A 20,964-nucleotide genomic window follows, 5' to 3' on the forward strand; every position below is an offset into this window, starting at 1 on the left:
TTACTGTATCCCTTGGACCTTCTTATTGACGATGAAACTCAGAAATTGACTCCAAATTTAATACAAATGGCACAATGCCGACTTAAGTACAAGAGGACTGACACTCTAGCTTTTTATGATTTGAACCTCTCCTGTGAGTCCAGTTTTGGATTCCGATGCTTCACTTCACGTTTACTGTATCCCTTGGACCTTCTTATTGAAGATGAAACACAGAAATTGCATCCGAATATAATACAAAAGGCACAATGCCGACTTAAGTACAAGTGGACTGACACTCTAATTTTCTATGATTTGAACCTTTCCTGTGACTCATTTTTTATATTATGATGCTTCACTTCAGGTTTACTGTATCCCTTGGACCTTCTTATTGACGATGAAACACAGAAATTGCATCCGAATTTTATACAAAAGGCACAATGCCGACGTAAGTACAAGAGGACTTACACTCTAACTTTCTATGATTTGAACCTCTCCTGTGAGTCCAGTTTTAGATTACGATGCTTCACTTCAGGTTTACTGCATCCCTTGGACCTAATTATTGACGACGAAACTCAGAAATTGCATCCGAATTTAATACAAAATGCACAAGGCCGACTTAAGTACAAAAGGACTGTCGCTCTAACTTTTTATGATTTGAACCTCTCCTGTGAGTCCAGTTTTAGATTCCGATTCTTCACTTCGGGTTTAGTGTATCCCTTGGACCTTCTTATTGACGATGAAACAAAGAAATTGCATCCTAATCTAATACAGAAGGCATAATGCCAACTTAAGTACAAGAGGACTGACACTCTAACTTTCTATGATTTGAACCTCTCCTGTGAGTCCACTTTAAGATTCCGATGCTTCACTTCAGGTTTACTGCATCCCTTGGACCTTGTTATTGACGAAGATAAACAGAAATTGCATCCGAATTTAATACAAAAGGCCCAGTGCCGACATAAGTACAAGAGGACTGACACTCTAACTTTCTATGATTTGAACTTCACCTGTGAATCCAGTTTTAGATTCCGATGCTTCACTTCAGGTTTACTGTATCCCTTGGACCTTCTTATTGACGATGAGCTTAGAAATTGCATCCGAATTTAATACAAAAGGCACAATGCTGACTTAAGTACAAGTGGACTGACACTCTAACTTTATATGATTGGAACCTTTCCTGTGAGTCCAGTTTTAGATTATGATGCTTCACTTCAGGTTTACTGTATCCCTTGGACCTTCTTATTGAAGATGAAACACAGAAATTGCATCTGAATTTAATACAAAAGTCACAATGCCGACTTAAGTACAAGTGGACTGACACTCTAACTTTCTATGTTTTGAACCTTTCCTTTAATTCCAGTTTTAGATTATGATCCTTCACTTCAGGTTTACTGTATCCCTTGGACCTTCTTATTGACGATGAAGCACAGAAATTGCATCGGAATTAAATTCAAAAAGCACAATGCCGACTCAAGTACAAGAGGACTGACACTCTAACTTTCTATGATTTGAACCTTTCCTGTGAGTCCAGTTTTAGATTATGAAGCTTCACGTCAGGTTTACTGTATCCCTTGGACTTTCTTATTGAAGATGAAACACAGAAATTGCATCCGAATTTAATACAAAAGGCACAATGCCGACTCAATTACAAGTGGACTGACACTCTAACTTTCTATGATTTGAACCTCTCCTGTGAGTCCAGTTTTAGATTCCGATGCTTCACTTCAGATTCACTGTATCCCTTTTACCATCTTATTGACGATGAAGTACAGAAATTGCATCGGAATTAAATTCAAAATGCACAATGCCGACTTAAGTACAAGAGGACTGACACTCTAAATTTCTATGGTTTGAACATCTCCTGTGAGTCCAGTTTTAGATTCCGATGCTTCACTTCAGGTTTACTGTATCCCTTGGACCTTCTTATTGACGAAGAAACTCAGGAATTGAATCCCAATTTAATACAAATGGCACAATGCCGACTTAAGTACAAGAGGACTGACACTCTAACTTGCTATGATTTGAAAGTCTCCTTTGAGTCCAGTTTCTGATTCCGGTGCTTCACTTCAGGTTTACTGTATACCTTGGACCCTCTTATTGACGATGAAAAACAGAAATTGCACCCGAATGTAATACAAACTGCACAATACCTACTTAAGTACAAGAGGACAGACACTTTAACATTCTACGATTTGAATCTCTCCTGTGAGTCCAGTTTTAGATTCCGATGCCTTACCTCAGGTTTAGTGTATCCCTTGGACCTTCTTATTGTCGATGAAGCACAGAAATTGCAGCGGAATTAAATTCAAAAGGCAAACAATGACGACTTAAGTACAAGAGATCTGACACTCTAATTTTCTATGATTTGAACCGCTCCTGTGAGTCCAGTTTTAGATTCCGGTGCTTCATTTCAGATTCACTGTATCCCTTTTACCATCTTATTGACGATGAAGTACAGAAATTGCATCGGAATTAAATTCAAAAGGCACAATGTCGACTTAAGTACAAGAGGACTGACACTCTAGTTTTCTATGATTTGATCCTCTCCTGTGAGCCCAGTTTTTGGTTCTGATGCTTCACTTCAGGTTTACTGTATCCCTTGGACCTTCGTATTGACGATGAAACACAGAAATTGCATCCGAATTTAATACAAATGCACAATGCCGACCAAAGTACAAGAGGACTGACACTCTAACTTTCTATTATATGAACCTCTCCTGTGAGTCCAATTTTAGATTCCGATGCTTCACTTCAGGTTTACTGTATCCCTTGGACCTTCTTATTGACAATGAAACACAGAAATTGCATCCCAATTTAATACAAATGGCACAATGCCGACTTAAGTACAAGAGGACTGACACTCTAACATTTTTCTCTGATTTGAACCTCTCCTGTGAGTCCAGTTTAAGATTCCGATGCTTTACTTCAGGTATACTGCATTTCTTGGACCTTCCTATTGATGATGAGACTCAGAAATTGAATCCGACGTTAATACAATAGGCACAATGCCGTCTTAAGTTCAAGAGGACTGACACTCTACCTTTCTATGATTTGAACTTTTCCGGTGAGTCAAGTTTCTGATTCCGATGCTTCACTTCACGTTTTTCTGTATCCCTTGGACATTCTTACTGACGATGAAACACAGAATTTGCATCCGAATTTAATACAAAAGGCACAATGCCGACTTAAGAAGAAGAGGATTGACACTCTAACTTGCTATGATTTGAACCTCTCCAGTGAGTTCAGTTTCAGATTCCGATGCTTCACTTCAGGTTTACTGTATACCTTGGACCTTCTTATTAACGATGAAACACAGATATTGCATCCGAATTTAATACAAAAGTCACAATGCCGACTTAGGTACAAGAATACTGACACTCTAACTTTCTATGATTCAAAACCTGTCCTGTAAGTCCAGTTTTAGATTCCGATGCTTCACCTCAGGTTTAGTGTATCCCTGAGACCTTCTTATTGACGATGAAGCACAGAAATTGCATCGGAATTAAATTCAAAAATCACAATGCCGACTTAAGTACAAGAGGACTGACACTCTAACTTACTATGATTTGAAACGCTCCTGTGAGTCCAGTTTTGGATTCCGATGTTTCACTTCAGATTCACTGTATCCCTTTTACCTTCTAATTGACGATGAGGTACAGACATTGCATCGGAATTAAATTCAAAAGGTAAAATGCCGACTTAAGTACAAGAGGACTGTCACTCTAACTTTCTATGATTTGAACCTCTCCTGTGAGCCCAGTTTTAGATTCAGATGCTTCACTTCGGGTTCGGTGTATCCCTTGGACCTTCTTATTGACGATGAAACACAGAAATTGCATCTGAATCTTATACAAGAGGCACAATGCCGACTTATGTACAAGAGGACTGACACTCTAACTTACTATGATTTGAAACGCTCCTGTGAGTCCAGTTTTGGATTCCGATGTTTCACTTCAGATTCACTGTATCCCTTTTACCTTCTAATTGACGATGAGGTACAGAAATTGCATCGGAATTAAATTCAAAAGGTAAAATGCCGACTTAAGTACAAGAGGACTGTCACTCTAACTTTCTATGATTTGAACCTCTCCTGTGAGTCCAGTTTTAGATTACGATGCTTCACTTCAGGTTTACTGTATCCCTTGGACCTACTTATTGACGATGAAACACAGAAATTGCATCCGAATTTAATACAAAAGGCACAATGCCGACTTAAGTACAAGAAGACTGTCACTCTAACTTTCTATGATTTGAACCTCTCCTGTGAGCCCAGTTTTAGATTCAGATGCTTCAGTTCTTGTTCAGTGTATCCCTTGGACCTTCTTATTGACGATTAAATACAGAAATTGCTTCCGCATCTAATACAAAAGGCACAATGCCAACTTAAGTACAATAGGACTGACACTCTAACTTTCTGTGATTTGAAAGTCTCCTGTGAGTCCTGTTTCTGATTCCGATGCTTCACTTCAGGTTTACTGTATACCTTGGACCTTCTTATTGACGATGAAAAACAGAAATTGCACCCGAATGTAACACAAACGGCACAATACCTACTTAAGTACAAGAGGACAGACACTTTAACATTCTACGATTTGAATCTCTCCTGTGAGTCCAGTTTTAGATTCCGATGCCTTACCTCAGGTTTAGTGTATCCCTTGGACCTTCTTATTGTCGATGAAGCACAGAAATTGCAGCGGAATTAAATTCAAAAGGCAAACAATGACGACTTAAGTACAAGAGATCTGACACTCTAATTTTCTATGATTTGAACCGCTCCGGTGAGTCCAGTTTTACCTTCCGGTGCTTCACTTCAGATTCACTGTATCCCTTTTACCATCTTATTGACGATGAAGTACAGAAATTGCATCGGAATTAAATTCAAAAGGCACAATGCCGACTTAAGTACAAGAGGACTGACACTCTAACTTTCTATGATTTGATCCTCTCCTGTGAGCCCAGTTTTTGGTTCTGATGCTTCACGTCAGGTTTACTGTATCCCTTGGACCTTCGTATTGACGATGAAACACAAAAATTGCATCCGAATTTAATAAAAATGCACAATGCCGACCTAAGTACAAGAGGACTGACACTCTAACTTTCTATTATATGAACCTCTCCTGTGAGTCCAATTTTAGATTCCGATGCTTCACTTCAGGTTTACTGTATGCCTTGGACCTTCTTATTGACAATGAAACACAGAAATTGCATCCCAATTTAATACAAATGGCACAATGCCGACTTAAGTACAAGAGGACTGACACTCTAACATTTTTCTCTGATTTGAACCTCTCCTGTGAGTCCAGTTTAAGATTCCGATGCTTTACTTCAGGTTTACTGTATACCTTTAACCTTCTTATTGACGATGAAGCACAGAAATTGCATCCGAATTTAATACAAAAGGCACAATGCCGACTTAAGTACAAGAGGACTGACACTCTAACTTTCTATGATTTGAACCTCGCCTGTGAGTCAGTTTTATATTCCGATGCTTCACTTCAGGTTCACTGTTTCCCTTGGCCCTTCTTATTGACGAAGAAAGTCAGGAATTGAATCCCAATCTAATACAAATGGCACAATGCCGACTTAAGTACAAGAGGACTGACACTCTAACTTGCTATGATTTGAAAGTCTCCTGTGAGTCCAGTTTCTGATTCCGATGCTTCACTTCAGGTTTACTGCATACCTTGGATCTTCTTATTGACGCTGAAATACAGAAATTGCATCCGAATATAATACAAAAGGCACAATGCCGACTTAAGTACAAGAGGACTGTCACTCTAACTTTCTATGATTTGAACCGCTCCTGTGAGTCCAGTTTTAGATTACGATGCTACACTTCAGGTTTACTGTATCCCTTGGACCTTCTTATTGACGGTGAAGCACAGAAATTGCATCGGAATTTAATACAAAAGGCACAATGCCGACTTAAGTACAAGAGGAATGTCGCTCTAACTTTCTATGATTTGAACCTCTCCTGTGAGTCCAGTTTTAGATTCCGATGCTTCACTTCGGGTTTAGTGTATCTTTTGGACCTTCTTATTGACGATGAAACACAGAAATTGCATCCTAATCTAATACAAAATGCACAATGCCAACTTAAGTACAAGAGGAGTGACACTCTAAGTTTCTATGATTTGAACCTCTCTGTGAGTCCAGTTTAAGATTCCGATGCTTCACTTCAGGTTTACTGTATCCCTTGGACCTTCTTATTGATGAAGATAAACAGAAATTGCAACCGAATTTAATACAAAAGGTCCAATGCCGACTTAAGTACAAGTGGACTGACACTCTAACTTTCTATGATTTGACCTCTCCTGTGAGTCAAGTTTTAGATTCAGATGCTTCACCTCAGGTTTAGTGTATTCCTTGGACCTTCTTATTGACGATGAAGCACAGAAATTGCATCGGAATTAAATTCAAAAGGTACAATGCCGACTCAATACAAGAGGACTGATACTATAACTTTCTATGATTTGAATCTCTCCTGTGAGTCCAGTTTTAGATTCCGATGCTTCACTTCAGGTTCACTGTATCCCTTTTACCTTCTTATTGACGATGAAGTACAGAAATTGCATCGGAACTAAATTCAAAAGGCACAATGCCGACTTAAGTACAAGAGGACTGACACTCTAACCCTCTACGATTTGAACCTCTCCTGTGAATCCAGTTTTAGATTCCGATGCTTCACTTCAGGTTTACTGTATCCCTTGGACCTTCTCATTGACGATGAAGCACAGAAATTGCATCCGAATGTAATACAATAGGCACAATCCCGGCTTCAGTCCAAGAGGACTGACACTCTAACTTTCTATGATTTGAACCTCTCCTGTGAGTCCAGTTTTAGATTCCGATGCTTCACTTCGGGTTTAGTGTATCCCTTGGACTTTCTTATAGCCGATGAAACACAGAAATTGCATCCTAATCTAATACAAAACGGACAATGCCAACTTAAGTATAAGAGGACTGACACTCTAACTTTCTATGATTTGAACCTCTCCTGTGAGTCCAGTTTTAGATTACGATGCTTCACTTCAGGTTTACTGTATCCCTTGGACCTAATTATTGACGATGAAACACAGAAATTGCATCCGAATTTAATACAAAAGGCACAACGCCGACTTAAGTACAAGAGGACTGTCGCTCTAACTTTCTATGATTTGATCCTCTCCTGTGAGTCCAGTTTTAGATTCCGATGCTTCACTTTGGGTTTAGTGTATCCCTTGGACCTTCTTATTGACGATGAAACACAGAAATTGCACCCTAATCTAATACAGAAGGCACAATGCCAACTTAAGTACAAGAGGACTGACACTCTAACTTACTATGATTTGAACCTCTCCTGTGAGTCCAGTTTAAGATTCCGATGCTTCACTTCAGGTTTACTGTATCCCTTGTACCTTCTTATTGACGAAGATAAACAGAAATTGCATCCGAATTTAATACAAAAGGCCCAATGCCGACTTAAGTACAAGAGGACTGACATACTAACTTTCTATGATTTGAACCTCTCCTGCGAGTCAAGTTTTAGATTCCGATGCTTCACCTCAGGTTTAAATTATCCCTTGGACCTTCTTATTGACGATGAAACACAAAAATTGCATCGGAATTAAATTCAAAAGGCACAATGCCGACTCAAGTACAAGAGGACTGACACTATAACTTTCTATGATTTGAACCTCTCCTGTGAGTCCAGTTTTAGATTCCGATGCTTCACTTCAGGTTCACTGTATCCCTTTTACCTTCTTATTGACGATGAAGTACAGAAATTGCATCGGAATTAAATTCAAAATTCACAATGCCGACTTAAGTAAAAGAGGATTGACACTCTAACTTTCTATTATTTGACCTCTGCTGTGAGTCCAGTTTTAGATTCCGATGCTTCACTTCAGGTTTACTGTATCCCTTGGACCTTCTTATTGACGATGAAGCACAGAAATTGCATCCGAATTTAATACAATAGGCACAATGCCGACTTAAGTCCAAGAGGACTGACACTCTAACTTTCTATGATTTGAACCTCTCCTGTGAGTCCAGTTTTAGACTCTGATGCTTGACTTCAGGTTTACTGTATCCCTTGGACATTCTTATTGACGATGAAACTCAGAAATTGAATCCAAATTTAATACAAATGGCACAATGCCGACTTAAGTACAAGAGGACTGACACTCTAACTTTCTATGATTTGAACCTATCCTGTGAGTCCAGTTTTGGATTCCGATGCTTCACTTCACGTTTGCTGTATCCCTTGGACCTTCTTATTGGAGATGAAACACAGAAATTGCATCCGAATTTAATACAAAAGGCACAATGCCGACTTAAGTACAAGTGGACTGACAAACTTACTTTCTAAGATTTGAACCTTTCCTGTGAGTCAAGTTTTATATTATGTTGCTTCACTTCAGGTTTACTGTATCCCTTGGACCTTCTTATTGACGATGAAACACAGAAATTGCATCCGAATTTTATACAAAAGGCACAATGCCGACTTAAGTACAAGAGGACTGACACTCTAACTTTCTATGATTTGAACCTCTCCTGTGAGTCCAGTTTTAGATTACGATGCTTCACTTCAGGTTTACTGTATCCCTTGGACCTAATTATTGACGATGAAACACACAAATTGCATCCGAATTTAATACAAAAGGCACAATGCCGACTTAAGTACAAGAGGACTGTCGCTCTAACTTTCTATGATTTGATCCTCTCCTGTGAGTCCAGTTTTAGATTCCGATGCTTCACTTCGGGTTTAGTGTATCCCTTGGACCTTCTTATTGACGATGAAACACAGAAATTGCATCCTAATCTAATACAAAATGCACAATGCCAACTTAAGTACAAGAGGACTGACACTCTAACTTTCTATGATTTGAACCTCTCCTGTGAGTCCAGTTTAAGATTCCGATGCTTCACTTCAGGTTTACTGTATCCCTTGGACCTTCTTATTGACGAAGATAAACAGAAATTGCAGCCGAATTTAATACAAAAGTCCCAATGCCGACTTAAGTACAAGAGGACTGACACTCTAACTTTCTATGATTTGAACCTCTCCTGTGAGTCCAGTTTTAGATTCCGATGCTTCACTTCAGGTACACTGTATCCCTTTTATCTTCTTATTAACGATGAAGTACAGAAATTGCATCGGAATTAAATTCAAAAGGCACAATGCCGACTTAAGTACAAGAGGACTGACACTCTAACTTTCTATGATTTGAACCTTTCCTGTGAGTCCAGTTTTAGATTATGAAGCTTCACGTCAGGTTTACTGTATCCCTTGGACTTTCTTATTGAAGATGAAACACAGAAATTGCATCCGAATTTAATACAAAAGGCACAATGCCGACTCAATTACAAGTGGACTGACACTCTAACTTTCTATGATTTGAACCTCTCCTGTGAGTCCAGTTTTAGATTCCGATGCTTCACTTCGGATTCACTGTATCCCTTTTACCATCTTATTGACGATGAAGTACAGAAATTGCATCGGAATTAAATTCAAAATGCACAATGCCGACTTAAGTACAAGAGGACTGACACTCTAAATTTCTATGGTTTGAACATCTCCTGTGAGTCCAGTTTTAGATTCCGATGCTTCACTTCAGGTTTACTGTATCCCTTGGCCCTTCTTATTGACGAAGAAACTCAGAATTGAATCCCAATTTAATACAAATGGCACAATGCCGACTTAAGTACAAGAGGACTGACACTCTAACTTGCTATGATTTGAAAGTCTCCTTTGAGTCCAGTTTCTGATTCCGATGCTTCACTTCAGGTTTACTGTATACCTTGGACCTTCTTATTGACGATGAAAAACAGAAATTGCACCCGAATGTAATACAAACGGCACAATACCTACTTAAGTACAAGAGGACAGACACTTTAACATTCTACGATTTGAATCTCTCCTGTGAGTCCAGTTTTAGATTCCGATGCCTTACCTCAGGTTTAGTGTATCCCTTGGACCTTCTTATTGTCGATGAAGCACAGAAATTGCAGCGGAATTAAATTCAAAAGGCAAACAATGACGACTTAAGTACAAGAGATCTGACACTCTAATTTTCTATGATTTGAACCGCTCCTGTGAGTCCAGTTTTAGATTCCGGTGCTTCATTTCAGATTCACTGTATCCCTTTTACCATCTTATTGACGATGAAGTACAGAAATTGCATCGGAATTAAATTCAAAAGGCACAATGCCGACTTAAGTACAAGAGGACTGACACTCTAATTTTCTATGATTTGATCCTCTCCTGTGAGCCCAGTTTTTGGTTCTGATGCTTCACTTCAGGTTTACTGTATCCCTTGGACCTTCGTATTGACGATGAAACACAGAAATTGCATCCGAATTTAATACAAATGCACAATGCCGACCAAAGTACAAGAGGACTGACACTCTAACCTTCTATTATATGAACCTCTCCTGTGAGTCCAATTTTAGATTCCGATGCTTCACTTCAGGTTTACTGTATCCCTTGGACCTTCTTATTGACAATGAAACACAGAAATTGCATCCCAATTTAATACAAATGGCACAATGCCGACTTAAGTACAAGAGGACTGACACTCTAACACTTTTCTCTGATTTGAACCTCTCCTGTGAGTCCAGTTTAAGATTCCGATGCTTTACTTCAGGTATACTGCATTTCTTGGACCTTCCTATTGATGATGAGACTCAGAAATTGAATCCGACGTTAATACAATAGGCACAATGCCGTCTTAAGTTCAAGAGGACTGACACTCTACCTTTCTATGATTTGAACTTTTCCGGTGAGTCAAGTTTCGGATTCCGATGCTTCACTTCACGTTTTTCTGTATCCCTTGGACATTCTTACTGACGACGAAACACAGAATTTGCATCCGTAAGAAGAAGAGGATTGACACTCTAACTTGCTATGATTTGAACCTCTCCAGTGAGTTCAGTTTCAGATTCCGATGCTTCACTTCAGGTTTACTGTATACCTTGGACCTTCTTATTAACGATGAAACACAGATATTGCATCCGAATTTAATACAAAAGTCACAATGCCGACTTAGGTACAAGAGGACTGACACTCTAACTTTCTATGATTTGAACCTGTCCTGTAAGTCCAGTTTTAGATTCCGATGCTTCACCTCAGGTTTAGTGTATCCCTGAGACCTTCTTATTGACGATGAAGCACAGAAATTCCATCGGAATTAAATTCAAAAATCGCAATGCCGACTTAAGTACAAGAGGACTGACACTCTAACTTACTATGATTTGAAACGCTCCTGTGAGTCCAGTTTTGGATTCCGATGTTTCACTTCAGATTCACTGTATCCCTTTTACCTTCTAATTGACGATGAGGTACAGAAATTGCATCGGAATTAAATTCAAAAGGTACAATGCCGACTTAAGTACAAGAGGACTGTCACTCTAACTTTCTATGATTTGAACCTCTCCTGTGAGCCCAGTTTTAGATTCAGATGCTTCACTTCGGGTTCGGTGTATCCCTTGGACCTTCTTATTGACGATGAAACACAGAAATTGCATCTGAATCTTATACAAGAGGCACATGGCCGACTTATGTACAAGAGGACTGACACTCTAACTTTCTATGATTTGAACCTCTCCTGTGAGTCCAGTTTTAGATTACGATGCTTCACTTCAGGTTTACTGTATCCCTTGGACCTACTTATTGACGATGAAACACAGAAATTGCATCCGAATTTAATACAAAAGGCACAATGCCGACTTAAGTACAAGAAGACTGTCACTCTAACTTTCTATGATTTGAACCTCTCCTGTGAGCCCAGTTTTAGATTCAGATGCTTCAGTTCGTGTTCAGTGTATCCCTTGGACCTTCTTATTGACGATTAAATACAGAAATTGCTTCCGCATCTAATACAAAAGGCACAATGCCAACTTAAGTACAATAGGACTGACACTCTAACTTTCTGTGATTTGAAAGTCTCCTGTGAGTCCTGTTTCTGATTCCGATGCTTCACTTCAGGTTTACTGTATACCTTGGACCTTCTTATTGACGATGAAAAACAGAAATTGCACCCGAATGTAATACAAACGGCACAATACCTACTTAAGTACAAGAGGACAGACACTTTAACATTCTACGATTTGAATCTCTCCTGTGAGTCCAGTTTTAGATTCCGATGCCTTACCTCAGGTTTAGTGTATCCCTTGGACCTTCTTATTGTCGATGAAGCACAGAAATTGCAGCGGAATTAAATTCAAAAGGCAAACAATGACGACTTAAGTACAAGAGATCTGACACTCTAATTTTCTATGATTTGAACCGCTCCGGTGAGTCCAGTTTTACCTTCCGGTGCTTCACTTCAGATTCACTGTATCCCTTTTACCATCTTATTGACGATGAAGTACAGAAATTGCATCGGAATTAAATTCAAAAGGCACAATGCCGACTTAAGTACAAGAGGACTGACACTCTAACTTTCTATGATTTGATCCTCTCCTTTGAGCCCAGTTTTTGGTTCTGATGCTTCACGTCAGGTTTACTGTATCCCTTGGACCTTCGTATTGACGATGAAACACAAAAATTGCATCCGAATTTAATACAAATGCACAATGCCGACCTAAGTACAAGAGGACTGACACGCTAACTTTCTATTATATGAACCTCTCCTGTGAGTCCAATTTTAGATTCCGATGCTTCACTTCAGGTTTACTGTATCCCTTGGACCTTCTTATTGACAATGAAACACAGAAATTGCATCCCAATTTAATACAAATGGCACAATGCCGACTTAAGTACAAGAGGACTGACACTCTAACATTTTTCTCTGATTTGAACCTCTCCTGTGAGTCCAGTTTAAGATTCCGATGCTTTACTTCAGGTATACTGTATTTCTTGGACCTTCCTATTGATGATGAGACTCAGAAATTGAATCCGACGTTAATACAAAAGGCACAATGCCGTCTTAAGTTCAAGAGGACTGCCACTCTACCTTTCTATGATTTGAACTTTTCCTGTGAGTCCAGTTTTATATTCCGATGCTTCACTTCAGGTTTACTGTATACCTTTAACCTTCTTATTGACGATGAAGCACAGAAATTGCATCCGAATTTAATACAAAAGGCACAATGCCGACTTAAGTACAAGAGGACTGACACTCTAACTTTCTATGATTTGAACCTCGCCTATGAGTCAGTTTTATATTCCGATGCTTCACTTCAGGTTCACTGTATCCCTTGGCCCTTCTTATTGACGAACAAACTCAGGAATTGAATCCCAATTTAATACAAATGGCACAATGCCGACTTAAGTACAAGAGGACTGACACTCTAACTTGCTATGATTTGAAAGTCTCCTGTGAGTCCAGTTTCTGATTCCGATGCTTCACTTCAGGTTTACTGCATACCTTGGATCTTCTTATTGACGCTGAAATACAGAAATTGCATCCGAATATAATACAAAAGGCACAATGCCGACTTAAGTACAAGAGGACTGTCACTCTAACTTTCTATGATTTGAACCGCTCCTGTGAGTCCAGTTTTAGATTACGATGCTTCACTTCAGGTTTACTGTATCCCTTGGACCTTCTTATTGACGATGAAGCACAGAAATTGCATCGGAATTTAATACAAAAGGCACAATGCCGACTTAAGTACAAGAGGACTGTCGCTCTAACTTTCTATGATTTGAACCTCTCCTGTGAGTCCAGTTTTAGATTCCGATGCTTCACTTCGGGTTTAGTGTATCTTTTGGACCTTCTTATTGACGATGAAACACAGAAATTGCATCCTAATCTAATACAAAATGCACAATGCCAACTTAAGTACAAGAGGAGTGACACTCTAAGTTTCTATGATTTGAACCTCTCCTGTGAGTCCAGTTTAAGATTCCGATGCTTCACTTCAGGTTTACTGTATCCCTTGGACCTTCTTATTGACGAAGATAAACAGAAATTGCAACCGAAATTAATACAAAAGGCCCAATGCCGACTTAAGTACAAGTGGACTGACACTCTAACTTTCTATGATTTGACCTCTCCTGTGAGTCAAGTTTTAGATTCAGATGCTTCACCTCAGGTTTAGTGTATTCCTTGGACCTTCTTATTGACGATGAAGCACAGAAATTGCATCGGAATTAAATTCAAAAGGTACAATGCCGACTCAATACAAGAGGACTGATACTATAACTTTCTATGATTTGAATCTCTCCTGTGAGTCCAGTTTTAGATTCCGATGCTTCACTTCAGGTTCACTGTATCCCTTTTACCTTCTTATTGATGATGAAGTACAGAAATTGCATCGGAACTAAATTCAAAAGGCACAATGCCGACTTAAGTACAAGAGGACTGACACTCTAACTTTCTACGATTTGAACCTCTCCTGTGAATCCAGTTTTAGATTCCGATGCTTCACTTCAGGTTTACTGTATCCCTTGGACCTTCTCATTGACGATGAAGCACAGAAATTGCATCCGAATGTAATACAATAGGCACAATCCCGGCTTCAGTCCAAGAGGACTGACACTCTAACTTCCTATGATTTGAACCTCTCCTGTGAGTCCAGTTTCAGATTCCGATGCTTCACTTCGGGTTTAGTGTATCCCTTGGACTTTCTTATAGCCGATGAAACACAGAAATTGCATCCTAATCTAATACAAAACGGACAATGCCAACTTAAGTATAAGAGGTCTGACACTCTAACTTTCTATGATTTGAACCTCTCCTGTGAGTCCAGTTTTAGATTACGATGCTTCACTTCAGGTTTACTGTACCCCTTGGACCTAATTATTGACGATGAAACACAGAAATTGCATCCGAATTTAATACAAAAGGCACAACGCCGACTTAAGTACAAGAGGACTGTCGCTCTAACTTTCTATGATTTGATCCTCTCCTGTCAGTCCAGTTTTAGATTCCGATGCTTCACTTTGGGTTTAGTGTATCCCTTGGACCTTCTTATTGACGATGAAACACAGAAATTGCACCCTAATCTAATACAGAAGGCACAATGCCAACTTAAGTACAAGAGGACTGACACTCTAACTTACTATGATTTGAACCTCTCCTGTGAGTCCAGTTTAAGATTCCGATGCTTCACTTCAGGTTTACTGTATCCCTTGTACCTTCTTATTGACGAAGATAAACAGAAATTGCATCCGAATTTAATACAAAAGGCCCAATGCCGACTTAAGTACAAGAGGACTGACATACTAACTTTCTATGATTTGAACCTCTCCTGCGAGTCAAGTTTCAGATTCCGATGCTTCACCTCAGGTTTAAATTATCCCTTGGACCTTCTTATTGACGATGAAGCACAAAAATTGCATCGGAATTAAATTCAAAAGGCACAATGCCGACTCAAGTACAAGAGGACTGACACTATAACTTTCTATGATTTGAACCTCTCCTGTGAGTCCAGTTTTAGATTCCGATGCTTCACTTCAGGTTCACTGTATCCCTTTTACCTTCTTATTGACGATGAAGTACAGAAATTGCGTCGGAATTAAATTCAAAATTCACAATGCCGACTTAAGTAAAAGAGGATTGACACTCTAACTTTCTATTATTTGACCTCTCCTGTGAGTCCAGTTTTAGATTCCGATGCTTCACTTCAGGTTTACTGTATCCCTTGGACCTTCTTATTGACGATGAAGCACAGAAATTGCATCCGAATTTAATACAATAGGCACAATGCCGACTTAAGTCCAAGAGGACTGACACTCTAACTTTCTATGATTTGAACCTCTCCTGTGAGTCCAGTTTTAGACTCTGATGCTTGACTTCAGGTTTACTGTATCCCTTGGACATTCTTATTGACGATGAAACTCAGAAATTGAATCCAAATTTAATACAAATGGCACAATGCCGACTTAAGTACAAGAGGACTGACACTCTAACTTTCTATGATTTGAACCTATCCTGTGAGTCCAGTTTTGGATTCCGATGCTTCACTTCACGTTTGCTGTATCCCTTGGACCTTCTTATTGAAGATGAAACACAGAAATTGCATCCGAATTTAATACAAAAGGCACAATGCCGACTTAAGTACAAGTGGACTGACAAACTTACTTTCTAAGATTTGAACCTTTCCTGTGAGTCAAGTTTTATATTATGTTGCTTCACTTCAGGTTTACTGTATCCCTTGGACCTTCTTATTGACGATGAAACACAGAAATTGCATCCGAATTTTATACAAAAGGCACAATGCCGACTTAAGTACAAGAGGACTGACACTCTAACTTTCTATGATTTGAACCTCTCCTGTGAGTCCAGTTTTAGATAACGATGCTTCACTTCAGGTTTACTGTATCCCTTGGACCTAATTATTGACGATGAAACACACAAATTGCATCCGAATTTAATACAAAAGGCACAATGCCGACTTAAGTACAAGAGGACTGTCGCTCTAACTTTCTATGATTTGATCCTCTCCTGTGAGTCCAGTTTTAGATTCCGATGCTTCACTTCGGGTTTAGTGTATCCCTTGGACCTTCTTATTGACGATGAAACACAGAAATTGCATCCTAATCTAATACAAAATGCACAATGCCAACTTAAGTACAAGAGGACTGACACTCTAACTTTCTATGATTTGAACCTCTCCTGTGAGTCCAGTTTAAGATTCCGATGCTTCACTTCAGGTTTACTGTATCCCTTGGACCTTCTTATTGACGAAGATAAACAGAAATTGCAGCCGAATTTAATACAAAAGTCCCAATGCCGACTTAAGTACAAGAGGACTGACACTCTAACTTTCTATGATTTGAACCTCTCCTGTGAGTCAAGTTTTAGATTCCGATGCTTCACCTCAGGTTTAATGTATCCCTTGGACCTTCTTATTGACGATGAAGCACAGAAATTGCATCGGAATTAAATTCAAAAGGCACAATGCCGACTCAAGTACAAGAGGCCTGATACTATAACTTTCTATGATTTGAACCTCTCCTGTGAGTCCAGTTTTAGATTCCGATGCTTCACTTCAGGTACACTGTATCCCTTTTATCTTCTTATTAACGATGAAGTACAGAAATTGCATCGGAATTAAATTCAAAAGGCACAATGCCGACTTAAGTACAAGAGGACTGACACTCTAACTTTCTACGATTTGAACCTCTCCTGTGAATCCAGTTTTAGATTCCGATGCTTCACTTCAGGTTTACTGTATCAATTGGACCTTCTTGTTGACGATGAAGCACAGAAATTGCATCCGAATTTAATACAATAGGCACAATCCCGGCTTAAGTCCAAAAGGACTGACACTCTAACTTTCTATGATTTGAACCTCTCCTGTGAGTCGAGTTTTAGATTCCGATGCTTCACTTCAGGTTTACTGTATCCCTTGGACCTTCTTATTGACGAAGAAACTCAGAAATTGAATCCAAATTTACTACAAATGGCACAATGCCGACTTAAGTACAAGAGGACTGACACTCTAACTTTCTATGATTTGAACCTCTCCTGTGAGTCCAGTTTTGGATTCCGATGCTTCACTTCAGGTTTACTGTATCCCTTGGACCTTCTTATTGAAAATGAAACACAGAAATTGCATCCGAATTTTATACAAAAGGCACAATGCCGACTTAAGTACAAGTGGACTGACACTCTAACTTTCTATGATTTGAACCTTTCCTGTGAGTCAAGTTTTAGATTATGATGCTTCACTTCAGGTTTACTGTATCCCTTGGACCTTCTTATTGACGATGAAACACAGAAATTGCATCCGAATTTTATACAAAAGGCACAATGCCGACTTAAGTACAAGAGGACTGACACTCTAACTTTCTATGATTTGAACCTCTCCTGTGAGTCCAGTTTTAGATTCCGATGCTTCACTTCAGATTCACTGTATCCCTTTTACCATCTTATTGACGATGAAGTACAGAAATTGCATCGGAATTAAATTCAAAATGCACAATGCCGACATAAGTAAAAGAGGACTGACACTCCAAATTTCTATGATTTGAACATCTCCTGTGAGTCCAGTTTTAGATTCCGATGCTTCACTTCAGGTTTACTGTATCCCTTGGCCCTTCTTATTGACGAAGAAACTCAGAAATTGTAACCCAATTTAATACAAATGGCACAATGCCGACTTAAGTACAAGAGGCCTGACACTCTAACTTGCTATGATTTGAAAGTCTCCTGTGAGTCCAGTTTCTGATTCCGATGCTTCACTTCAGGTTTACTGTATGCCTTGGACCTTCTTATTGACGATGAAAAACAGAAATTGCATCCGAATGTAATAAAAACGGCACAATACCGACTTAAATACAAGAGGACAGACACTTTAACATTCTACGTCGTGAATCTCTCCTGTGAGTCCAGTTTTAGATTCCGATGCCTTACCTCAGGTTTAGTGTATCCCTTGGACCTTCTTATTGACAATGAAACACAGAGATTGCATCCCAATTTAATACAAATGGCACAATGCCGACTTAAGTACAAGAGGACTGACACTGTAACTTTCTATGATTTGAACCTCCCCTGTGAGTCCAGTTTAAGATTCCGATGCTTCACTTCAGGTATACTGTATCTCTTGGACCTTCCTATTGATGATGGAACTCAGAAATTGAATCCGACGTTAATACAAAAGGCACAATGCCGACTTAAGTTCAAGTGGACTGACACTCTAACTTTCTATGATTTGAACTTTACCTGTGAGTCAAGTTTTGGATTCCGATGCTTCACTTCAGGTTTACTGTATCCCTTGGACCTTCTTATTGACGATGAAACACAGAATTTGCATCCGAATCTAATACAAAAGGCACAATGCCGACTTAAGTACAAGCGGACTGACACTCTAACTTTCTATGATTTGAACCTCTCCTGTGAGTCCAGTTCTAGATTCCGATGCTTCACTTCGGGTTTACTGTATACCTTGGTGCTTCTTGTTGACGATGAAGCACAGAAATTACATCCGAATTTAATACAAAAGGCACAATGCCGACTTAAGTACAAGAGGACTGACACTCTAACTTTCTATTATTTGAACCTCCCCTGTGAGTCCAGTTTTAGAATCCGATGCTTCACTTCAGGTTTAGGTTATACCTTGGACCTTCTTATTGACGATGAAACACAGAAATCGCATCCAAATGTAATACAATATTCACAATGCCGACTTACGTACAAGAGGACTGACACTGTAACTTTCTATGATTTGGACCTCTCCCATGAGTCCAGTTTTAGATTCCGATGCTTCACTTCAGGTTTACTGTATCCCTTGGACTTTCTTATTGTCGATGAGACACAGATATTGCATCCGGATTTAATACAAATGTACAATGCCGTCTTAAGTACAAGAGTACTGGCACTCTAGCTTTCTATGATTGAACCTCTCCTGTGAGTCCAGTTTAAGATTCCAATGCTTCACTTCAGGTTTACTGTATCCCTTGGACCTTCTTATTGACGACGAAACAGAAATTGCATCCGAATTCGATACAAAAGGCCCAATGCCGACTTAAGTACAAGAGGACTGACACTCTAACTTTCTATTATTTGAACCTCTCCTGTGAGTCCAGTTTTAGATTCCGATCCTTCACCTACGGTTTAGTGTATCCCTTGGACCTTCTTATTGACGATGAAGCATAAAAATTGCATCGGAATTAAATTCAAAGGCCACAATGCCGACTCAAGTACAAGAGGACTGACACTCTAACTTTCTATGATTAGAACCTCTCCAGTGAGTCCAGTTTTAGTTTCCGATGCTTCACTTCAGGTTTACTGTATCCCTGGGACCTTCTTATTGTCGATGAAGCACAAAAATTGCATCGGAATTAAATTCAAAGGGCACAATGCCGACTCAAGTACAAGAGGACTGACACTCTAATTTTCTATTATTTGAACCTCTCCTGTGAGTCCAGTTTTAGATTCCGATGCTTCACTTCAGGTTTACTACATCCCTTGGACATTCTTATTGACGATAAAGCACAGAAATTGCATCCGAATTTAATACAATAGGCACAATGCCGGCTTAAGTCCTGGAGGACTGACACTCTAACTTTCTATGATTTGAACCTCTCTTGTGAGTCCAGTTTTAGATTCCGATGCTTCACTTCAGGTTTACTGTATCCCTTGGACCTTCTTATTGACGATGAAACTCAGAAATTGAATCCAAATTTAATACAAATGGCACAATGCCGACTTAAGTACGAGAGGACGGACACTCTAACTTTCTATGATTTGAACCTCTCCTGTGAGTCCAGTTTTGGATTCCGATGGTTCACTTCACGTTTACTGTATCCCTTGGACCTTCTTATTGAAGATGAAACACAGAAATTGCATCCGAATTTAATACAAAAGGCACAATGCCGACTTAAGTACAAGTGGACTGACACTCTAACTTTCTATGATTTGAACCTTTCCTGTGAGTCCAGTTTTAGATTATGATGCTTCACTTCAGGTTTACTGTATCCCTTGGACCTTCTTATTGACGATGAAACACAGAAATTGCATCCGAATTTTATACAAAAGCACAATGCTGACTTAGGTACAAGAGGACTGACACTCTAACTTTCTATGATTTGAACCTCTCCTGTGAGTCCAGTTTTAGTTTACGATGCCTCACGTCAGGTTTACTGTATCCCTTGGACTTAATTATTGACGATGAAACACAGAAATTGCATCCGAATTTAATACAAAAGGCACAATGCCGACTTAAGTACAAGATAACTGTCACTCTAACTTTCTATGATTTGAACCTCTCCTGTGAGTCCAGTTTTAGATTCCGATACTTCACTTCGGGTTTAGTGTATACCGTGGACTTTCTTATAGACGATGATACACAGAAATTGCATCCTAATCTAATACAAAAGGCACAATGCCAACTTAAGTACAAGAGGACTGACACTCTAACTTTCTATGATTTGAACCTCTCCTGTGAGTCCAGTTTTAGATTCCGATGCTTCACTTCAGGTTTACTGTATCCCTTGGACCTTCTTATTGACGATGAGAAACAGATATTGCATCCGAATTTAATACAACCGGCACAATGCCGACTTAAGTACAAGAGGACTGTCACTCTAACTTTCTAAGATTTGAACCT

This window comes from Schistocerca americana, chromosome 10, assembly GCF_021461395.2.
Source record: "Schistocerca americana isolate TAMUIC-IGC-003095 chromosome 10, iqSchAmer2.1, whole genome shotgun sequence".
In the NCBI taxonomy this organism is placed as follows: Eukaryota; Metazoa; Arthropoda; class Insecta; order Orthoptera; family Acrididae; genus Schistocerca; species Schistocerca americana.